The 25293-nt window shown below is 35.2% G+C and overlaps 1 protein-coding gene and 1 long non-coding RNA gene across 5 annotated transcripts in view; one reads left to right on the top strand and one right to left on the bottom strand.

The window, feature by feature from the left end:
* The window catches only part of ARB2A (ARB2 cotranscriptional regulator A), a 400181-nt gene that overhangs the window by 354054 nt on the left and 20834 nt on the right, over window positions 1–25293 (top strand). The window lies entirely within an intron of this gene.
* Window positions 11361–25293, bottom strand: part of LOC109434639 (uncharacterized) — a 46248-nt gene continuing 32315 nt past the window's right edge. Inside the window, exon 3 of the long non-coding RNA XR_002135845.3 lies at window positions 11361–13428. This is a non-coding gene — a long non-coding RNA (uncharacterized LOC109434639). The remainder of the gene's footprint in view (window positions 13429–25293) is intronic.

Raw genomic sequence — 25293 nt, 5'->3', positions numbered from 1 at the left:
ACTTCAAAAATGACTTTAGTGATATTCAGCAATGAGGTATGTAGCACTTTTTATAGGATGAGTTCGCGAACTTAATTGGCAGACCTCATAAATCTTACTTTTTATTAATCAAATGGGGATGGTTTCAATTATGCATAATGGTTTTTAAGGAGATGAGTCCTCAGATCTCATTATTTGCCATTTAGAACAAATTCTCAAGTAACCTAATTCTGAGTTCACTTTGTCATCCAAAATTACTTCTTTACATTTGACTTTTATCTTTATTCTTTACTTCACATAAAAAATTTAATGCTATGTTTTCTCTTTCTCTATTATGATTCTTTATATTCTATATTTTTAGTTGATTACAAAACTAATAGCAAAATCATTGTTGACAATTATGACCCAGTAACAATTGAAACAATTGTTACAGCCTATATTTATTTTCATAGACTAATTTGGCTTCTTTCAGATTCTGGATGGTTTAAAATTACCAGAATCCTGCCAGATAAAATCTATGCAAAAGATCTTGTTTTAAGGATTTATAATGCTTCCCGTATTAATGAGGAAAACAGTTCATCATTTTCAAGTGTATAATCAGTGTCAGCATTTTGTATATCACAATGAAAGTCCTGAAACAGTGGCATTTTGGATACTCCTGTGAGGAGCCAAAAGAAAATCATTTTCCTCTTGTAAAGCACTTTTTTACAACATTTCCAAGTAAGGAAAAAATCTAGTGTAATTATTTTTACATAGTACAATTGTAAGTGAAAGTAATGTGGAACTTCTCAGCATTGCAAAGTGTACAATCACCACTGCATTTTTATATATAAACAGAAGACTGACTATAGTCCTTGAGAAAGTCTGTTCCTCTTTAAACTCACAATTTTTACATATTTAGAAATGCACAAGACATATTATGTTTATAATATTCCATTACTCAGTAAATGTAACGAAATAAAACAAATTTAAAAATTGTGCTTTAAACTTTTCCTGTCTGAAGATTCATTTCCTGGGAATTAAAATAATCAGCTGTTTTTCTTCCTAGACTTGCTGACATTGAGGGCACTTCTAAGTGGAAATGATAAACGTAGGTGTGGCCCTGAATTATGCTAAGTGTGTTTTCTGTAACCTCAGAAAAGGCTACTGAATTTACTTCAGAGTCATTCTACATACACCGAGGAAACAGAAAGAAGCATGTCGGTAGGGCAAGGAGAAGATAAAGGCAAGGACCAAATTGTTCAAGGACTTTTAGACCTGGAGTCTGAATTTTCCACTTTGTCCCAAGTGTAGTGGGAAGCCATGGGAAGTTCTCGGGTTGGAGAGTGAGAATATCTGATTCATAGAGAGAAAGGGGATTGATAGAGGAGAAAGAATGTAAGTAGCTGACCACTTAGAAGCTATTACAGTAGCCTCAGCAGGAGATTATGTGGACTTGAATGATGGTACTAGTAGAGATAGGAGGAAGTGTCCAACACGTCTTACTCACTTAGATCTGAGAAGTGAGAGGATAGGAAGAATGAAAGATGATTCCTAGATTTTTGGCTTGAACATCTAGGTAATGTCATTTACTGAGATGAGGAAGTCTAGAAGAGAAATACGTTTGGGAAGGGAAATTGCAAGTAAAATTTTGCAATTTAACCATGCTCTCTTTTTATCTTTAAAATTCAAGGAACTATTCAGAGATCAGAGAGAGAGTAAGTTTTAGGGTAAGAAAGAACAGCGAATACATGAGTTTAAAATTTTTCTTTTACCAGCACGTGAGACTTTTAACATGAACTAGAAGTTATTTGACTAGAATGCATATAACAACATGTGTACAACCAGAGTATAAAACTCACCATTGATTAGCATGGGTTGTATACACCCTCAAATTTAGCCACTTCTCACCAATGCAGATTTCATCCAAAGTGTGTAGATCAACTATCTGCCACTATGATGGAGGGAGTTTTCAGTAGCGCCAGCATAACAATAAACACATCACTTGAAAAGCAAGTTCACTTTCCCTTGCTCTCTCTATTACAGAATTTTAACAACATTTTATTAAGAATCGACAGCTTAATATTGCCTTACAAATTTAGGAACTCTGTTTTATACTCTTTTTTTCTTTTTCAATGGCTGAGTAACCCTTTGCAAAAATAAGTTTTCTCCAGTCAGCCCCATTCAAACTTGAAAAAAAGAGCCCTTCATACCTTATCAGTCAGGTATGAAAAAGAGATATCCCCAGGTATTCACTAGTTCTTCCATGACAGTACTTGGCTTTTTTTATAGAGCTAAATTTATTGGGGTAACATAGTTAATAGCATTATCTAAGTTTCAGGTGTACTTTTACCATTTTAATGTAATGGTACAATTGTCTGAAACCATACCCTTCAATTGTTGAGTTTTATCATCTTTAAAAAAGGTAACTTTTTTGTGCTTGATATTTTATTCAGATGTTCACCATTCTAAGGAACAGGGTTATCTGCTTTGGCCAACTGGTGTTTATTTTCATTTTTATGTGGTGGGGTATACAGCAGTAACAAGGAAAACCAGAATTGAGAAGAGACACATTTGGTATTTTACTTAAAAAATGCAAATTAGGATGACTTTTAAGGTTATAGTCCCATCCACTTAATTTAGATACTTTAGAAAGTACCAGTGTTATCCAAAATCATTATTTAAACATTGAGGATCACAAATTTCTATGTAATTATCAGCTGACTTTTGTGAACATCAAATTATAGGCCTATCCAGTTTCCCCCATGGCAGATCGACAGACCTGGTAGATTGAGTAGATGCAATGTCTGCATTATATATTGACTCTGGTAAAGCTATCTGTTGTCTCTTTCATGGTCTAATGATCAATAAGGAGGGAGCTGGATGAATGATAAGACAAGGAGAGAAGACTTTAAGAAGCTGGTCTTACCAAATGTAATGAAGGAGAACAGCATACATAGTGAACTGAAGTTGGGGGATATCTCTAGGTTTATATACTTATGCTGTTCCCTGTTCCTAAAATTAAAAAAAAAAGAATTATTACCATCTTAAATGTATTGAATTAACTGGATTCAAATTTGCATTTCTTTCTCTCTCTCTGGCTTTGTTTAGTATTTGGGTAAGCTCCTGATTTCTTTCTCTATCTGTTGCTTTTAAAAGCTTCTATCAGCCAACATCCTTTCCTCATTCTTTTATTATCCATATATATGTGGACAGGCCACCTGCTTTACTTCTACAGCTCATACTCCTCATGCTCACAAATAAAGCACCATTAACTTAAAACAATATTTTTATCTCACTTTTCAAATTATGGTAACTTTTTCTTAACAAAAAAAGTATTAAACCTTCTAGGGATAAATTTTAATAGAAAAGGAGATTTAGTAAATTGAGATTATTCATCAGAGATTTCATAAAATTAAGTATACAATCATGAACATTCTAATTTAGTCTAATTCACCATCCAGACTTTATTTCTTTGAGGTCACTAAGAGTGACGTTTGAGGCTGTCACGTTGAATGGTCATGAAATTTGCCTTTAAATGTACAAAAGCTGTTTTATGAATTTATCTATGAAATGGCTCAATAAGCCAGTGAATATCAGTAGCTAAATTATGGCTTGACTTTTTTTTTTTAACAATTTCTTTCTTTCTTTTAATTTTTATTGGGGAACAGTGTGTTTCTCCAGGGCCCATCAGCTCCAAGTCGTTGTCCTTCAATCTAGTTGTGGAAAGTGCAGCTCAGCTCCAAGTCCAGTCACCATTTTCAATCTTTAGTTGCAGGGGGCATGGCACACCATCCTATGCGGGAATTGAACCAGAAATCTTTTTGTTGAGAGCTCGCGTTATAACCAACTGAGCCATCTGGTCACCCATGGCTTGACTTTTTAAAAAACGGATTCTAAAGAGTTGACAACCTCTATTCATAAAGATATATGTACCCTATATTAATTGCAGCATTATTCACAGTGACCAAGACATGGAAACAACCAAAGCGTCCTTTAATAGATGATTGGATAAAAAAGATGTGGTATATATACACAATGGAATACTATTCTGCCATAAGAAAAGATGAAATAGTGCCATTTGCAACAACATGGATGGATCTTGAGATTATCATGTTAAGCAAAATAAATCAGGCAGAAAAAGTCGAGAACCATATGACTTCACTCATATGTGGGATATAAAACTGAAAGCAGCAAATGAACAAGACAAACAAAAAAACAAGAATTCATAGACACAGACAACAATTTAGTGGTTACCAGAGGGTAAGGAAGGTGGGGGGATGGTAAAGAGGAAAACGGGGGTCAAATATAGTGATTGAAGGAGAACTGACTCTGAGTGGTGAATAGATGATGTATTATAGAAGTGTAGACTTAAAACATATAATTTTACTAACCTATGTCACCTCAATATATTTAATAAATAAAACAAATTTAAAAAACAGATTTAAAAAAAGGCTATAGCAACAATTTGATAGTTTAACGAATTTTTTAAAGTGAACCTAGGCACCAAGGGGTCCGGATTGAAGAAAAATACACTGTATGCATTTTTTTTCCGTTACAGGTTCCATGGTATAAAATGTGTACCCAGTTTTTCATGAACAAGCCTTTTTTTTAAATCATCTTGACTGATTTATTTCTCATTATCACAGTGGGCAATATGCATTCCAGATGTCATTCATGTGAAATCACTGTATGTACTCTGAATAAGATCTAGATGCAGAGGATCCATGAGTCTACATTTATTCAAATGAAGGTTGAAGTCTTCAAAGATACCCACCCAGGTATCTTGTGTAATCTTCTATCAGGATTGTATCTCTGGTACAGTTTGTATGACACTACCTGTTTTGAATAGGATGAAGACTCATTGTTACTGTCAGGCCTGTTTTCAAACTAAATATTCATCTAGTCCTTTGTGGCTTCCATTTTTATCAGGCATTCAGAACAGCTTCCCTTTGCTGATCTGCCATTTTCCTGCAAATCACTGTTTGACTTATATGATTTCTAGTGAGACAAGCTTAGACCTCGCTGCCTTTCTCTAAGTAACAGAGAAAAGAAACGTCTCTGGTGCCTATGCTGCAGAGAAAGTTGATTCATGTGTAAATTATCATTTGGCCTTTATTTGCTTGGCCTGTGGAGAGTACACATGCAGATAAAAGGCTCTGTGGGTCAGGGCTCAGTACGTGCAGGTTTCTCCGGTGGCTACACTGACAGCGTTAGAATTGTTGTCACAGATTATCAGACACGCTAGGATGTCTTATCATTATTTATTTGCAGTTTTCTGTATAAAATAAACTCGAACACAGAAGGTGCTTCTATAGTAATAAGACACTATGTACCTGTTCCCTGTTTGTTATATCAGCCACATTCTAAATAGTAAAAATCCTTGTGTGTTTTCTTGAAGTTAGAACTGTTTCTTTTATGTTTCTGCCATCAATGTTTCTGGTTCCAGTCTACCTTTTCTTTCTTCTACCTCACATTTCATTTCTTCAAACTTGGTTATTATCTAAGTTTGTTGTGAACCATGGATAATATCTTAGTGACATATTCTGTTAATCAAGTTGGATATAAAATGCTCTTTAGGGGTATGTATAGCTACCTCTAAGCACTACACAGAAATTAGACAAGTTACATAAGCTGCAAAATCTATTATCTGTGACTCAATAGAGTTTTTAAGAGTAAAATTACTTAACATGCGCTCATTATTTTTGCTATTAAAATAATTAAATGAAGTCTTAGTTTTTTTTAGTACATTACATCAGCTCTCTAAGTGTTTAGGTAAATCTGATTGTGTAAAGTAAATTGCTGTATATAAACATGACACTAAGAAATGCATTAATAAGCCCCAAAATGATGACTTCAGTCTACTTTTACTGGTAAGGGCTAATAACATGTGTCACAAGGGTAGAGCTGACATATCTATTGCTGCAACTTCATTTATTTGTATATTTTTTTATTTATTAAATTTATTGGGGTGACATTGGTTAGTAAAATTATATACGTTTCAAATGTACATTTCTATAATACATTATCTACAGGGTGTGCCAAAATATATATATATACACATTTTAAGAAAGGAAAAAACTATATTAAAATTTTAATACTCTATATACTGATAACAAAAGATGAATACAAGTCTTGTCTATACTTTTTTTGGCACCCCTGTTATATATTGCATTGTATGAACCACCTAAAGGCGGTTCTCCTTCCATCGCCATATATTTCACCCCCTTTTCCCTCTCCTGTCATTCTCCCCTCCCCTCTTGCCCTGTGGTAACCACTAAACTGTTGTCTGTTATTTATATTATGTGTATTATGTATGTATATTGTCACATTATGATCCATGTTATTTTTTAAAGTATATTAGAAACCAAGAAAATATGTTTGATAACACCTACCTTACTAAATTAATGTTTATCAGAAGACTATTGATTCATGACCCTCTTGGTAAGCTTTCCAGTACAGGCCTATTTTGTTGTATTGTACTTTGCTTTATTGCACTTCACAGATATTGCATTTTTTTTAACAGTGAAGGTTTGTTGCAGCCCTGTGTCGAGCAATCTATCAGTACCATTTTTCTGGCCGTATTTGCTCACTTCTTGTCTTTGTGTCACATTTTGGTAATTCTTGCAACAATTCCAACTTTTTGATTATTATTGTATTTGTTATGATGATCTGTTGTCAGTGGTCTTTGATGTTACTATTGTAACTGTTTGGGGGTACCATGAACCTTGCCCATATTAAATGGCAAACTTAATCCATAAATGTTGTGTAGATTCAGACCATCCATTCTCCATCTCTCTCTCTCCTCAAGCCTCCCTATTCCCCAAGGCACAACAATATTGAAGTTAGGCCAATTAGTAACCCTACAATGGCTTCTAAGTGTTCTTAGTGAAAGGAAGAGTTGCATATCTCTCACTTTAAATCAGAAGCTAGACATGATTAAGCTTAGTGAGGAAGATATGTTGAAAGCCAAGATAGGCTGAAAGCTAGACCTCTTGTGCCAAATAGTTAGCCAAGTTGTGAATGCAAAGGAAAAGTTCTTGAAGGAAATTAAAAGTGCTATTCCAGTGAACACACAAGTAATACGAAAGAGAAACAGCCTTATTACTGACTGATATGGTTGACGTTTTATGGGTCTGAAAGAGACGATCAAGCCAGCCACAAGATTCCCTTAAGTCAAAACTTAATCCAGAGCAAGACTCTAACTCTCTTCAATTCTATGAAATCTGAGAGAGTGAGGAAGCTGCTGAAAAGTTTAAAATTTGCAGAGTTTGGGTCATGAGGTTTAAGGAAAGAAGTGGTCTTCATAACATAAAAGTGCAAGGTGAAAGAGCAAGTCCTGGTGTAGAAGCTGCAGCAAGTTATCTAGAAGACCTCGCTAATGTAATTAATGAGGGTGGCTGCACTAAACAACAGATTTGATTTTAAGTGTAGGTGAAACAGCCTTCTACTGGAGGAAGATGCCATGTAGGACTTTTATAACTAGAGAGGAGAAGGCAAAGCCTGGCTTCAAAGCATCAAAGGACAGGCTGACTCTCTTGTAGGGACTAATGCAGCTGGTGACTTTAAATTGAAACCGGTGCTCATTTACCATTCAAAAATCCTAGGGTCCTTAAGAATTATGCTAAGTCTACTCTGCCTGTGTTCTATAAATGCAAAGACAAAGCCAGGATGACAACACGTCTGTTTGCAATATAGTTTACTGAATATTTTAAGCTCACTGTTGAGATCTACTGCTTAGAAAAAAAGGTTCCTGTCAAAATGTTCCTTATCATTGACAATGCACCTGGTTACCCAAGTGGAGATATATAAAGATATTAATTTTATTGTCATACCGGCTAACCCAACATCCAGTCTGCAGTCCATGGATCAAGCAGTAATTTTGACTTTCAGGTCTTATTATTTACGAAATACTTTTCATAAGGCTATAGCTGCCATATGTAGTGATTCCTCTGAGGGATCTGGGCAAAGTAAATTCAAAAGCTTCTAGAAAGGATTCACCGTTCTAGATGCCATTAAGAACATTCGTGATTCATGGGAAGAGGTCAAAATATCAACATTAACAGGCATGGAAGAAATTGATTTCAATCCTCATGGATGACTTTGAAGAGTTTGAGACTTCAATGGAGGAAGTAACTGCAGATATGATGGAAATAGAAAGAGAGCTAGAATTAGAAGTGGAGCCTGAAGATGTGACTAAATTGTTGCAATCTCATGATAAAACTTTAATGGATGAGAAATTGCTTCTTATAGATAAGCAAAGAAAGTAGTTTCCCGAGATGGAAACTACTTCTCGTGAAGATGCTGTGAAGATTATTGAAATGACAACAAACGATTTAAAATATTACATAAATTTAGTTGATAAAGCAGTGGCAGGATTTGAGAGGATTGACTTCAGTTTTGAAAGAAGTTCTGTGGGTAAATGCTATTAAACAGCATCACATGCTACATGGAGATCATTCATGAAAGGAAGAGTCAGTCGAGTTGGCAAACTTCATTATTGTCTAATTTTAAGAAATTGCCACAGCCTCCCCAACCTTCAGCAGCCACCACTCTGACGGGGCAGCAGCCACCAACATGGAGGCAAGATCTTCCACTAACATAAAGATTGAAACTCGGTGAAGGCTCAGATGATGGTTAACATTTTTTATCAGTAAAGCATTTCTTAATTAAAGATATGTACATTGCTTTTTTAGATATAATGCTATTGCACACTTGGTAGACTATAGTGTAAACATAACTTTTATATGCACTGGGAAACCAAACATTTGTGTGACTCACTTTCTTACGATATTCACTTTATTGCAGTGGTCTGGAACTGAACTCACAATATCTCTGAGGTATGCCGGTAAAATTAAATGAGTTTTAAATAATGCAGTTAGTATTATAAAATATTACCTTCATTTTTTTAAAAAGAAAGTTTTCTTTGCTATTGAAGAAATTATATCTGGAAACAAATTACTTTCAGTTAGACAAAAAGGTATACTTTTTCATTGCAACGTTTGATATTCCATTAAGAAAACAATCCACAGTTTATTTTGAGTATACTTATAATTAACCATATATGAACTACCTTTAATTCATTGTCACAAGGACCTGAATAGTAAGGTGATCACCCCTTCCTTCTCCTTTCACTCTTTGCTCCACTTACCACCATTGAAGCCCCGCCCAGATCTAGAAGGAAGACAGTCCCACTTCATTGTCATAGATGCTCTTAGACAAGTTTTTCCCTGCACAATCCATCCCGCAGCCTCCTTTGCATGGAACAGGAGAGAGATGGGTATATATTCAACTTACTTATCTCCTTCCCCTAACCAGTTAAAATCACTTCTTTTCTCATTTTCTCCTAATGCTCTTCCTCATCCTTTCCTGGCTAAAGTAATTCACTGACTTTAGTCCAAATGGAAAAGGAAAAACCAGGAGGAAACTTTTAGCTTTCCTTCAGGGAATGGGGAATACTACCTCAGCCACCTTACCTTTATTTCCAAATAGTAACATTATAAAAAAGTGCATATTTTTAGCCTGTGAAAAGTTTGGCAAAAATAACCTAATTGTTTTATCACTTGATTGATTGCAGTTGTTTATATTTGGTTTTAACCAGAAGAGTGACTAGAGAAAGCACAGTTGAGGAAAATAGAGATTGGCTAACAGAATAAGAGTGCGGGTAAAACTCAAAATATGCAGACTTGCTTAATCCCACCTACCATCTATCTACCCAGTGATGCCCTTGGGTGGCTGCAGGGGAAGAGATAATAATAATATCTGGATTATCATCCCACTGTTCCTGGCATGCACGCAGAATTATGAGGAAGTCATATAATTCTGTTTGTACATTTGTATAATTAATGTCTTACTAAGGATATTTAGTTAGGTATATATAAATATATTTCGTGTATGTGTATATGGTATACAGCATACAAATATAACACTTGAGTATAAGTATCAACAGTTGTGGCAATTTTCCTAAGAATATATCATGTGCATCTGTGTTGAGATAGGCATGCGATAATTATGACAATTAAAGACATTTAAAGGTAGCAAGCAGATTTGTTTTTATATATCATAATTTATTTACCCTGGTTGCTGAACTCAATACAGTATCTCCTTTTTAGTTTACTTTTATCCTGAGAGGATAATGTGTTTTAATTAAGCCCCTTTGTCTACTAGGCATAGAGACCCACGCAGCTAACTTAGATGGAATTTATAGTTTGTGTCCTAAAAAAGATTCTTACAGAAAATATATAAGAACTGATCTCTCTGAAATTTTAATTTAAGCCATTTAGACTGTATAATGTTGTTCTAATGTGAAATGGATCTGGTATGGGTTATTGTGAGGGTACTAATTGTCTTGTGATTGGAAAGTCATTGACAATTAATACTGTTGTACAAAATAGCTACTCTTGCCACTTGTCTCTAATGAGACACATAATATTTCTGTAGAGGAATCTGTTTCTCTTTCTAATTCCTCTATTCACAATATATTAACCAGCTTCTTCTTCTTCCTTTCTCTTTCTGCCCACACAGAACTTTGACAAATGCATGGTCATTATGTCTCTACGGTTCTGACTTTACTTCAGCTAGAGTCCTACACCGATCTCTTGGTTTCTTTTATTCAGATTTTAAGAAAATTATTTTTTTTCTTATATCCTTGCTTCAGACTATAGATGATGGTCCTATGAATTGCCTCGATTTAAAGGTTGCTCTTGAAGGAAATATCGCATTTTCTAGTGGCCAAAAGATGTTTGATATTTGGGGGGATTTATGTTTTTAATCACTATCTAAATATTGCTTGAAAGTAGAGTCTTATTGATTTCTTTGCTCTCATCTATACTAATATTTTCTTTCAGTACTATTTTGATTCATTCACAATGAGTCATCCTGTCCTGGATTAAATTGCACTTAGATGATGGCTGCACTTAAATCAGTGTCCATTCCTCGTTCAATCAGCTGTGGATGGGACGTGCAGAGTCACATCCAAGGGATGGGTCCCTACTGCTATCCTTGAAACAGGTCTGTAAGCAATATAGATTCGCTAGAAGGGGTGGTTGGCGAGCAGGAACCGTGTTTCCCCGAAAATAAGACCTAGCTGGACCATCAGCTCTAATGCGTCTTTTGGAGCAAAAATTAATATAAAACCTGGTATTTATAGTATATTTTATTATATTACATTATATTAATATATAATCATTATAATATAATTAATAAAAAATCAACATAAGACCCAGTCTTATTTTAATATAAGACCGGGTCTTATATTAAAATAAGACTGGGTCTTATATTAATTTTTGCTCCAAAAGACGCATTAGAGTTGATGGTCCAGCTAGGTCTTATTTTCAGAGAAACACGGTATGTTCTATACATCATCCTAAAAAGCAGCTTTCACGCCTCTTTATGAAAAACACTTTGTTGGCTTCCCTTGTGCCCAAAGAATGAAATCCAAACTCTTAAGTCCTTAACTGTCTTGTTCCTACTAAATTTCTAATCTTGTTTTCTACTGCCGTCCTACATGAGCTCTTTCATTCTATCCAAGTAAGTCTAACTCTTGTCTCCAAATACATTATAAGTATTGTAGTACCTTGCTTCCTCGGTACTTAATTATTCCTACTCTTCTTTCAAAACCCGCCTCAAGTTTCACATTCTTCATAACTCTGTCCCTGCTGCCCAGTCTTCAGTAATCACTTCTGATTCTAAAGTGAGAGAACTTACTGTCTCTACCATTCATCTGGCCTTTAACAAATGCTACCTTACAATGTTGTTCATCTGGTTTATATGTTCGGTATGATAGTGAAGAGTGTGAACTGCAGGCAGACTACCCAGGTTCGAATCTGCCAGTACAACTTATTCTCTGGATAACTAAGCAAGTTACTGAGCTATGTCATCTCTAAAATGGGGACAATGTCTTTACTTCCTCATTGTGAAAATTCAATGTACTAATGCATCTAAAGCAGAGTAAGTGCTCAGTAAATGTTTTCTATACAATTATTTGCATATTATTGATTGGTTATTTTTAGACACCTGTTATGTGCTAGACACTGTACTAAATAGAAACAGTATAAACAGGTTAAAATAAAAACTGTTTCTAGCAAGGAAGTCACCTCTACACCATGTTCCAATTAGATTGTAAGCCTCTTGCAGTCTCATTCATACAACCCATACATACTTGCTGAATACCTGCTATCTTCAGAAACCCTGTACCAGGCACGAGGAATTGTAAGGAGGCACGATATAAGGTCCTTGACCTTCAAGACCATCATAACTAAAGCCCCTGTCATTGTGCTTTACACGTGGTGAGAGCTCAGTGACTGTTCACTGGCATCAGTGAGCAAGGCAGTGATGATGAAGCCTCTAGAGGACCACAATTTCTAGCCTCTCTTTAGAGCTGTTTATTTGGCGTCTTGGCTTCATTTTCCACTGAATGAATGCCAGAAAGTCTTTCTCAAATTTTTTTCTGTCTCATCAAGACTTAGATAATGTCTGCTTCTTTGGTCGCTAAATATCCCCCAAACTCAGTTTCGTGCTTCAGTAAGAAGATATCATGGTATTGCCAGTGGAAACCACTTCATATTTGGGCAACATCATCATGTCTAAGTGGCTCCCATTCAAGTTTCAGTATCGATTCTGGTTCCTGCACATTTGCTGTAAAAAACCACTTTATAGGAGCCAAACTGTGGAATCCTTCCAAGTGTTAGGCACTATTAGAAGTACCATTAAAGTACTGCAGAGTTTTAAAAGATTATGAAATTTTGATTTTTTTTAACATAATATGTTCCATGATACTTCCATGAAATTTTAATCAGTCCTTTGTTTTTGTCATGGGGCTAAAAGCAGTTGAGATCCTCATTTTTTTTTTTTTGTAGCATCACAGGTTTTAGAGAAAACTCCCAAGTTGAACTTCTGTAATAATTTTATAGTGTTTTACACAATAATGGGTAAATAGGAAAATTCTGGTTTTCAAATGTAACTGAAATAAAACTTCACAAGGACATAGTTGTTTTTATTTGTCCTATTTATCTTACTCTCCTCCCTATGCGTTATCCCTCTTTAATTCTTTGGTCAGCCTGCAGGAAATAAAACATAATAGTTAAAATAAAGATACAAAGATTTTATATCTTTATCTCTAAACATTTTTATTTTGAAGATGTTTAGAAATAAAGATAATTGTTCATCAGACTGTGATATGATTATTGCATTAATTTATCATAAAATTTATCTCTAGCTTCCTTACAGTCAAGGCAAAAAAATAATAATAGCTGGCAATATATTCATCACTTGAAAAGCAAAAGCATATACACTCATCTGAAAAAAATATTTTCCTTGCAATGAATATCAAAGAAATTATCATATATTATTTACTTGTACAAAACCAATTATTTGTGAAATATTTGTTCCGTGTCCGTGTCCTCCATTAGATGGTAAACTCCTTGAAGTCAGTGACCACATCTGTTGTGCTAACCACCATGTCCCCAGCTCCTAGAAAAAAATGTTGGTTGAAATTAAAATGAAGTACAATCACATGGATTCTTCTCCAATAAGCACTAACTACCATGAAAGGCCATATCTTCCATAGAAGTATTATATAAAATGCTGCTAGCATTCTTTATACTATTAATTTTTTAATTTTTTAATTTTTTCAGCTTCATTGAGGTATAATTGACAAGATTGTAAGATATTTATATATATAATTATTTTGGGGGAATAATAACTTTATTTCAGGGAATATATATGTAATATATATATATATATATATATATATATATGTATGTATGTATGTATACACACACATACATATATGTGTATGTGCCACATTCTCTTTATCCTTTCATTCATCAATAAGAATTTAGGTTGTTTCCATGTCTTACTATTGTAAACAATGCCGCGATGATCATGGGAGTACAGATACCTCCTTTATATTCTGTTTCCATTTCCTTTGGATGTATACGCAGAATTTGGAATGCAGAATCATGTGGTAGTTGTATTTTTAATTTCTTGAAGTCCTCCTATACTGTTTCTCATAGTGCCTATACAACTTACCAGGTGTGATCAAAACATACGGTGACTGTTTAAATTTTAAAAAATTTATTACAGTAAAAGACAAATTGCCGTTAATCCCCCTGAAAATATTCCCCCTCGCTTAGAACACACTTATCTCATTGTCCTTGTTACTTTCTGAAACAGTTCTGAAGTCCTCTTTCATGAATATCTTTAGTTGCACTGTCATGGCTTCTTCAATGTCCTGAATCGATTCAAAATGTTTACCTTTCATGGTTATTTTGACTTTGGGGAAGAGCCAGAAGTCGCACGGTGCCAGATCTGGTGAATAAAATAGATAAGGACACACCGTAATGTTTTTACTGCGATGTGTGACACGGAGCCTTTCCATCGTGATCACAAAATACAGTGAATGCTGCTGCCGAGTGCCATCCAACGGAAAGGCAGGGATCTTCAATGGGGAAGCAGCGTGTTGAACCTTAGTAACGGTGTGTGATAAGTTTCAACTTGTTCGGTGCAGTCAGTCGGGTGTGAGCTACAGTTGAGAGAAGGTGTGTTTTAAAGTGTGCCCTAAATCATCCTCCATCATGACAACGCTCCATGTCACACATCACTTCTGGTGTGGCAATTTCTGTCAAATAAAAACATTACGGTGTGTACTCATCCACCTCATTCACTGTTTCTGGAACTGTGTGACTTATGGTTCTTCCCAAAAGTGAAAATAATTCAGGACATCAAGGCAGCCACAACAGCTCAACTAAAGACACTCACAAAAGAGGACTTCCAGAACTGCTTCAAAAAGTGGCAAGAATGATGAGATAAGTGTGTTCAAAGTAAGGGGTAGTATTTTGAGGGGGATTAATGGCAATGTGTCTTTTACTGTAATACAATTTTTTATCATACCTCATGCATTCCCACCAACAGTGCACAAGAGTTCCTTTTTCTCCACAGCCTCACCAACACTTATTATTTCTTGTCTTTTTGATGATAGTCATCCTTGCACGGGTGAGGTGATATTTCACTGTGGTTTTTATTTGCATTTCCTTGATAATTAATTATGTTGAACACCTTGTCATGTACCTATTGGCCATTTTATGTCTTCTTTGGAAAAATGTCTATTCACTTCTTCTGCCCATTTTTTAATCAGATTTTTTTGTTGTTGTTATTGAGTTGTATGAGTTCTTTATGTTTTTTGGATAGTAACGCCTTATCAGATACGTGATTTGCAAATATTTTCTTTCATTCCATAGGTTGCCTTTTAATTTTGTTGTTGGTTTCCTTTGCTGTGCAGAAGCTTTTTAGTTTGATGCAGTCCCACTTGTTTATTTTTATTTTTGTTACCTTTGCTTTCGGTGTCAAATCAAAAAAAAAAAAAAATTGCCAAGCACATGTCAAGGACCTTGTCCCCTACGTTTCATTCTAGAACTTTTACAGTTTCAGGTCTTACGTTCAAGTATTTAAACCATTTTGAGTTGATTTTTTGTATGATCTAACTAAGATAGGAGTCCAGTTTCATTCTTTTGCTTGTGGCTGTCCAGCTTCTCCAACACTATTGAAGAGATTATCCTTTCACCATAGCATATTTTTGACTCCTTTGTCAAAAATTAATTGACCATATATTTATATATGCGTAGGTTTATTTCTGATCACCCTATTCTGTTCCGTCAAGCTATGTGTCTGGTGTCTCTTATGATGTCAATACCATATTGTTTTAATTACTGTAGGTTTGTGATATACTTTCAAATCAGGAAGTTCTTTCTTTGTTCTTTCTCAGGATTGCTTTAGCTATTCAGCATTTTTTGTGGTTCCATATAAATTTTAGGATTGTTTGTTCTATTTCTGTGAAAAATGCCATTAGAATTTTAATAGGAATTGCATTGAACTGTAGATGGCTTTGGGTAGAATGTACGTTTTACCAATTGTAATTCTTCCGATCCATTAACACAGAATGTCTTTCCATTTATTTGTATCTTCTTCAGTTTCTTTCATCAAGGTTTTACAATTTTCAATGTATAGATCTTTCACCTCCTTGGTTAAATATATTCCTAGGCATTTTATTCTTTTTGATGCTATTGTAAATTAGAGTGTTTTCTTAATTTCTCTTTCTGATATTTTTAACATTTTTATTGATGATCCATAAAACCCTGTATGGAGGGAGAGGAGACAAATACAATACAATAAAATAAAAGCCTATAGTACTATAATGTTATTTCATGACTAAGTGATAAGACATATAGGAAACCACGTTGATTTTTATAATAACTTCCTATAACTTGATTATAACCAAAGATGAAAAATGTAGAAAATGGATCGTTTAAATGTACCTTAAGCAAGTCTGTTAAATATCATTGTCTCAAGCACATTTTTGGCAGGAATTGAGTATTAGAGAATTCAAAGCTAAGACCTCTGCTGAGAATCTTAAGTGGCCATATGTCATGTTATTGACTAAGAGAGATACCAGACAAGCTAAATAGTACAGTTGGTATATTCCATTAGAAACGTGAAGAAGCCTAACTTAAAATCAGATAGTAGGCCAGTCAACCTTCACAGAGAAAAAGTTATATGTATCTTTATGCTGATCTAATGTAGATAATAGCCAATTATTTACTAAAAACCTATAAAAAATAAAAATCATTGTTTTAAGAAAACATTATGACATTATGTAGCAAATATAGTTACTATGTTTTCAGCAGAAGTGTTTCTATATTTGTTTACTTTGCTAAAGGTACAGTATAGTAGAAATAGACTGTCAGTATAATTTGGAAAGTTTGTAATGCACTGTCATTTTCATTATAGGTAGAATTTATGTATTTAAATAGAATGTAACATTGAAACTTCATTTTAATGCCATTTACTATAAAGTGCAATTTGGAATAAGGCAGGTGTGTCTTGGGTCCCTTCCAAGGGGGCATTAGTACTATAATCTCAAGGATGAGCCCTGTGTCTTGTTTCTGTTTATATTCCCACTGCCTATCAGTGTCTGGCATATACAAGGCCTGAGGAATTGCTTGAACTAAAATGAAATGAACTCTTGTAAGGTTATTCCACAACGTATATTCTTCAGGACAGCATTGTACTTAGCCTACAAGACACTGAATTTTTCTATTATTTAACATCTCTGCATTAGGAAGTAATCATCATATCCGTTTTTATACTATATTTTATGTTGATTGCTGACAAAGTGTAAGACCTGTATGACAGATCAAATATGACACATCTAGAAGAAAGCCAGAAAGGCCCAAAGGAGCTTACTATCCAGCTTCCTTCATAGCAGCCTAATACACTGATCTTGCCAATAGAAGCTATATCCCAGTTTTCCCACTTCTAGCCCACTCTTTCAGAGAATTGTAGCAGATTCCCAACAAATTCAAAAGTATGCAGATTGGTTGGGATTTGTTACTATTTTCTGTGGCCTGTCGGAGGCCACAGTTTCTATGGTATTAATATTCCACTCATTTTATCTCAGATCTACAGATATTGGAGAGTGTTAACTTACTCATGTATGTATCCAATGCTCAGTCTCCTCTCTGACATATGGATGGAGACAGTGTGAAAGAATGAAAAAGACGTGGAAGGTCCCTGACTTTAAGCTTTAACTGACAAATGTATAGCCCTGGTAAGCCTTGTTGAAAAACAGGGTTCCCCAAAAATAAATGTTTTTTTAACTATGTAAGTGATTATGTAAGTCCCTAAAGCTGCATCCTTGAACAAATTTCAAAACATCTGCCATATAGTGTGGATAGTGTTGGTCTTTTTTTTTTTTTTTTTTTGGCGAGGGTGTGGGGAAGAGACAAAAAAAAGATGTGTAGTGTTCCATTTGTGTTTGTTTCTTTTTAAATCTATTTAAATGTGAAAATATTAAAAATCAAAATAGTGAATAGTGTTTTATTTCTTATTTTTACTACACTTTTTTCAAAATAAATGAATAGTACATGAATCTTTAAAATTATTTCTATGGAATAGAAATAACTCTGTTTAGTTGAAGTCCTATTAGTACACAAACCATGAAGTAGCATTGAAATCGGTTTTTTAACCAAATGCACAGTTAAAATTATGTTTCTTGTATTTCCAAAAGCTTTTAACAATCATATTTTTCTGATAATTTTACTGAAAAGATTGGGTCACTGAGAATAACAGGCTTATCAGAAGGTTAGAAGTAAAACGTACATTATCTTGTCATTTTTAGTATTTACAACTTAACACATTTTTTGAAAAGCACTTAAAGAATTTTTGAAAATTTTTTTTAGTTTTTCATGGTAGTATTTTTTTCCTCTGGAAAACATAACATTTGAAGTTAAGTATTTATCTCAGAAAATGTCTATATTTTGTTTTTTGTTTTGTTTTGTTTTAATTTATTTTTTAAATTTATTGGGGTGACAATTGTTAGTAAAATTACATAGATTTCAGGTGTACAATTCTGTATTACATCATCTATAAATCCCATTGTGTGTTCACCACCCAGAGTCAGTTCTCCTTCCATCACCATATATTTGATCCCCCTTACCCTCATCTCCCACCTCCCAGCCCCCTTACCCTCTGGTTATATTTTGTTTTTAATTCAACATTTACTGAATTCCCACTGTTTCAGAAGTCTGTACCAGTCAGTCAGTCAATCAATCAGCAAATGTTGATTACATGCCTGCTGTGTGCCAGGCACTGTTCTAAGCACTGGGATGGGATATAGCAGCAGAGATAGCAAAATTCCTGCCCTGAAGGAGCTTGCATTTTAGTCAGAGTAGATGGACAATAAACATATAAGTCCTCCCCCAAAAAGTTAGTATATAAAGAAACAAATAGATTATTTCAGGTGCTAGGTAAGCATTATGACAAACAATTAACAAGATAATGGGTTGGAGAGTGGCTGGCAGGAAATGAGGGAGCGGTCATTCTCCTTTCGCTAATTTTTTTCACACTTTTCGGCTGCTTTGTCCTGCTATTGCTACTCCCCTTCCTTGAACTACATGAAGACAACTTGCTCTCTTTGTACCGCAGAGCAATGTAACATAGCTGACCAAGTTGTTTTCTCCAGGAGAAGTGATAGAAATACAGTAGGTCCAACCACATTTCTCGCCCCTTCCCTGTGCATTGCCAGCTGGTTGTAAAAGGTGAAACTTCCCACGTGTTCCCCACCACCACTTAATATCCTCTAAGGCATAGAAGATGCCAAGCAGCAAAAACAAAAATCCACAAGTATTTCCACTACATAGGAAATATTTGAAGTTGATACCAGGTTTAAGTACTCAGGCACCTAGAATGATAAAGTCACTGAACATAGTGAGAAAAGTGTGAAAAATGGATGGATATGAGGCAAAGTATTCAATTTTCTATTACCGCTATATTATAAAGCTGTCCTATATATAGTCATTTATATATATAAAAGCTGCCCTGTGTGTGTGTGTGTAGTCATTTATATGCAAATGATAATATTAACTAAAAATCAAGCTCTTAGAGGGAATTAGTTAGAGAGTAAAGAACACTAAAATCCCATGTATCTGAAACTGGCAATTAATATTCCCATTTGGATGGTACCTCAGAATGTATGAAATACGTTCATATATATCGTCTTATAGAGCCCTCAAGAACAAAGATATGAATAGGTGCTATTATTATCTCCATTTTATGCATAAAGCAACTGAGGCTCAGCCAGGGGATTTATACAGAATCATACAGCTAGAAAGTGTTAGAACGAGATGTCTCACCCAGGGTTTATGTCTACAGGTCCGATGTGCTTCCCACTACATATAGCTACAATAGATATTTTCGAGAGGAAGCAGACACAAAGAGAAGTGCAGAGACGATAGGACTGTGACTCTGAAGCTATGTCTAACATGTCAGTGAGGAAGTAATCAACATGGTCAGTTAGCGACAGAAGGCTGCCAGGATAAGAACAGAAAGATGGCTCTCAGATTCAGTCAGAAAACTGATCGATGATTTTAAGAAGGAATGTTTCTAAACAGCAAAGTGGTGATGATAAAAGTTTTGCAGTTATCGAGGAAGAACTTAATTTTCTTTAATGGAGGGTTTAATGCCGAAAGTGCATTCCAGTAATTTTATGAACAAACAGGCATTAATAGTTCAATAGGTAGTCACGATAAGTAATAAATTTGGGAAAACATGAGCATGCTAAAAGGGACGAGGATACTACAATAGAAATATAATGATATCAAAGAGGAAAAAAACAGTTTTATGTGATGTTCTCACAACTAGGCATTCTAAAGTAGAAAGTACATTTCTGGGATCTGTTGAAAAGGAAGTATAGACACCAGGGAGACTTGTCAAGCTGAAGAGTTCTAGAAACCATAACAGAGGCTTCCATACCATTCTCCATGACTGTGTGGTATAGTAATGACCGTGAGTGAACAGAGAGGACCACAGACTTCACCATAGAGGGAGTTCATCCAAGTTTCCACTATTACACAAAGCCCTTGCTGCCGTCACCATAAACGCTCTCCTGCTGGCCTCCAGGGAACTAGATGCCATTCAGCGTCTCGAGAAGGTCATTACTGTAGAAAACTACACAGAACCACCAGTTTCCTTTTTTCTTTTGTTTTCCGATTTTCTGAACACCACTAGATTGCTTTTCAAGGATAAAGGCAAAAATGTCTCTTTCATTCTTGTTCCTCACACCTAGCACAGTGCCTAGCATATAGCAGCAACTCAATAAATGTGTATTGAATTAAACTAAATTATTTTAAGATGCAAAATCTTGCCCCTATCTTAGTCAGTCATTCATCTCCATACTCAATATACTGACATTAAAGCCCAAAACCTGAGTTTGAGTCCAGACACTGCCACTTGCCAATTCTTTGACTTTGGTCAGTTCATAATTTGACCTCTGTGGCCTCAGTTTCCATGTCTATCACTTAAAGATAACGGCTTCTGCCTTACCAACCATACTGGTTTGTTATAAGGATACAATGTGATAATACATGTGAAGTTACCAAGTGCTATACAAATAACTATTTTTCTGTGGCACCAGTAGTGCCAAGATGCTACAGTGGTAGATAGGTTCCTTGGTCATGTGTAAATGCTGTATTCAATAAAGGTAAGCAGGCTTCTTGTGAGCAGGTCTTCTCAGAATCTTTCACTTGGAAATTAATATTGTGAAAGGGTGAGAATGGGCGTGAATGTCTTCTTTTTCTATATGCCCCAAAGAAAGCAGCCAGTTCATATAAGCTGCACCAACCTATTCAAATAATAATCGTCATTCTTTTTTCAAGCAGGACCATGTACCTGGAACTACACTTGCACTTTACATACATCAACTTTAGTTCTCATTACAAACTGCGATGTAGGTATTATTGCCATTCGTCCCTTCCTTTACCAATTGAGAGAGAGAGAGAGAGAGAAAGAAAGAGAGAGAGAGAGAGAGAGAGAGAGAGAGAGAGAGAGAGAGAGAGAGATTAACTTGTTCAAGGTTACAGCTAGTAAATAGCATTTTACATTTAAGGAAACTAGCATTGAGAAATAAGTAACTTAAGCAATATTTGCTCTTTCTCACTTTCGTTCTCTCCTTTTTTCCACCCTGCTACAACTCCAGTTTATATATATGTAACCTCTAGACCAAAATTTTCCAAAGTGTGTTTTGTGAAATAAAAGTGCTCAAAACCTCCCCAAGAGAAACGTATTGGTCATATATGTTTGGGAGATGGCACATATCGAAATCCTCCCTTCAGCCTGTCACAGTGCCCATTAGCACATTGAAGCCTTTGAGAAAAGCTGCAGGAAGGAGTTTTCTTAACCTTTGAACTAAACCTTGAATCAATAGCTGTTGACATCCCACAAAGCCAGGCGTCCATGGAATAAACTTGAGGAAAGCTTGACTGTTGAATAAGTTCACCGGTAAACGCAATAATCATTATGCCAGTTCCCTAACAGCGGACATAGACCACCATCCTCACCATAAAATACATGTAAAATTATTGAAAACGTACAGTTGGTCTGATAATCTTCTGAAATGTGTTCAACCAATTTCCAAAAATTCTTCAATGTAATTTTCCTAACTCTGACAGCAAGTGATATTATAATAGAAGATGACAGAAATTCAGATCATTTTTATATGAGAAAGTGTACCCTAATAGATGGTTAAATTTATTTTATGTTATTGAAAATTATTATACTGATTATTCAAATTAGTTTAAATCAATGACTTTAAACCAATGTGAGCATTTCCGCTAGGAGGGAAAGCGAGATAGTCTTCTTCCCATTTCCTCTTCTAAAACCAGGAGGAAAATGATGCATAATCAAAGTCCCAGAAGGGGAGGAGATTAATTTTTGTAGCCTCCAATTACTTAGGAGTCATTTAAAACTTTTTTTGGGATGAGGACAGTTTGGTACCAGACTCTATTTGAACGTCCAGTACTTTTGAATCAACTCAAATAAAAAAATGCTACATTGTCTTCTTCTTGGAAAACATTAAGTACATTGCCTGTTTTTGTTATTTCATTGTCATATACAGTATTTTGTTAAAATGTCATAGAGTTTAAATTATTATTATATGCTCATTAGTTCTGCTGCCTTGGGACATAATGACTCATATTAGTAGTCTTCATAATAAAAAGGGTTGGCGAATTTTTACTGAACTGTCCTTTTGGGACTATAATTTTTAATATTCTCTGGAAGCTTTGCCAATCCTTTAGTAATAAAGTGCTGTTACACTGTCTTTATCATTGACAAGTTCCTAAGGACCAGAGCTGTCTGTGTTACCTGTAAATGTTGATCTGACAAGTTCCTTATTGGAGCGTCACCAAGGGTACATGATCAGAATGTAACTATCTCATAAGTAAAAAAGGTGATCTTTTAGCAGCGGTCTCCGCAATTTAGTAGATGAGAAAATCTTCTTGAGGTAGAGTTCCCAAACACTGTTCAATTATTATGGACATATTTTTAGGCTAACTTTTAAATGGTTCAGGACTACAAGAAGGCAAAATAGAAGACTGGTATAGGCCAATTAGCTCAGTTGCCAGTACTTTCAGGAGGGTTTAATTCCTGGGTAGGTCAATGATTTTGTACAGAGGGGAAAAATATGTCCTAGGGTAATAAGTTTTACTCAATGATATAAATTAAATATATTTGTATATAAAGTATACTTTGAAGATGATTTCATTTTATTTTGACTTCTTTTTTAATTATAAATTTTGCATATAGTGAAATGATCAGACTTCAGTGTACAAATTGAGTTTTGATGAATGTATATGCCCATTGTAACCACTATCCTAATAAAAATATAGAACTATCACCCCCCAGATTTTCTTCTTCCAGCTTGTTCTCCTTGCCCCTCCCCCCATTTCACCCTTGCAACCTCTGTTCTAATTTCTATCTCCATGGATTTTTTTTTCTGTTTTTATCTGTTGTTAAACTTCACATAAATGGCATATGGAACATATACTATTATGTGTTTGGCTTCTGACACATAACAATGTTTTTGAGATTCATCCACGTTGTTACAAGTATCACTAATTCATTCTTTTTAATTACTAAGTAGTATCCATTTTATAAGTATATCACAATCTGTTACTCCATTTTTTCTATTGATGGATATCTGGGCAGTATCCAGTTTTTGACTAATAGGAACAAAGACTCTACTTTCAAGATTTTTTTATCTTTGGGGTTTAGTAGTCTTACCATGATGTGCTTAGTTTCGTTTTCTTTGTATCTATCCTGTTCAGCATTTGCTGGGCTTCTGTGGTTCATGATTCAAATAGTTTTCCTGCCCTATTCTCTTTTTCCTCCCCTTCTGGGACTTTGATTACGCATAAATCATGTAGCGTATATTGTATCACAGGTCACAGGTCACTTGGGCTTTGTTCCTTTTTTCCGAATCTTTTTTTTTTCTCTGTTCTTTAGCTAGGATGATCCTGTTGATCAGTTTCAAGTTCACTGAAGCTTTCTTCTGCCTTCCCCAGTCGGCTATTAAGTCTATGCAGTGAATTTTCTTTTCAGATATTATACTTAATTAGCAGTTCTAGTACCTCCACTTGGTTTTGTTTTTAAGGTTTCAGTTTGTCTGTTAAAATACTCTATCTGTGATTCTTTATGGCCCTCTCCTTAAGACTTTGAACAATGTTTATAGTAGTTGCTTTAAAGTCTTTGCTGATTCTAACATCTGGGTCACCTTTGAGTCTATTTCTATTGTTTTCTTTCCTTTTCCCTCCCCTCTCTTCACTGTGGATTACATTTTCCTGTTTCTTTGCATATCTAGCAGGTTTTTATTACATGGTGGACATGTGGTTGATGAGTTCTTGAGTCTCTGGAATCTGTCATATTCTTCTGAGGAGTGTTGGTTTTTCTTTGGGAGTGTTGGTCTTTCATTTGAATTTTTGGCAGATGACCTTGAATTTGTTCAGACTTGGTTTTTACACCTTTATATGGTGACTTTTGCGTTAGTTTTAGAGCGATCCCTTAGGCTTGGAGTATCATTTTACCCCTAAAGAATGACCTTTATGGGTATTAGTGGGAAGCCCAAGGTGTTTCTCCAGCCTCTCTAATTTGACAAGATTCAAACTCTATAAACTGTCTCTCCCATAGAGAGATGGCAGCTTACGTCTCTGCCAGCTTCTTCAGCTTTCCAGCTGTAGCCTGTACAAATTGAGTTTTGATGAATGTATATGCCCATTGTAACCACTATCCTAATAAAAATATAGAACCATCACCCCCCAGATTTTCTTCTTCCAGCTAGTTCTCCTTGCCCCCCCCCCATCTCACCCTTGCAACCTCTGTTCTAATTTCTATCTCCATAGATTTTTTTTTCTGTTTTTATCTGTTGTTAAACTTCACATAAATGGCATATAGAGCATATAGTTGACTACCAGCAACTTGGAGTCTTCCCCATGCAAACATAGTTCAGAATTCATCTAAAAGACTGAGAGGACTCTACATACAGATTTGGAACGTTTCCTCTCTCTGTGTTTGGCTCCCTTTTTTCAGGAATTTTCCTTCCTAGTTTCCAACAGTTCTGGCACCTCCAATCTGCTTCTTTTGATACTTCAAATCAATAACTGCAGCCTTTTGGTTTGGTTCTAGCCACCCTCCACAAGCAGAAAAGAGAATTCTCTCAGGTGAAGAGCCATCCAGTGCAGATCTCTTCTTTGAAGGGTTTAATCTCCCCCAGTTTCTGCCTGCTTTTGGTTTCTCTCCCGTGCCATCAAATGTCTATATGTTATATTTTGTTCAGAGTTTATCATTGTTACCAGTGGGACAGTCAACTGGTTACCAGAACAAGAACCCTCAGTATAGTATATTCTTTAAATGTGTTTATATTGAAATAAGGTTAATTTCCTCATACATTAATGTATTTTTGTGAACAAAAAAGTATATGTTTATATATAGGAAAAAATATATGAAAGG

This window comes from Rhinolophus sinicus, chromosome 3 (genome assembly GCF_057876585.1).
Source record: "Rhinolophus sinicus isolate RSI-liver-muscle chromosome 3, RSI-T2T, whole genome shotgun sequence".
Lineage (NCBI taxonomy): Eukaryota > Metazoa > Chordata > Mammalia > Chiroptera > Rhinolophidae > Rhinolophus > Rhinolophus sinicus.
Note: the sequence above shows the minus strand (reverse complement) of the source record. Positions and strands in the feature narration are given on the sequence as shown.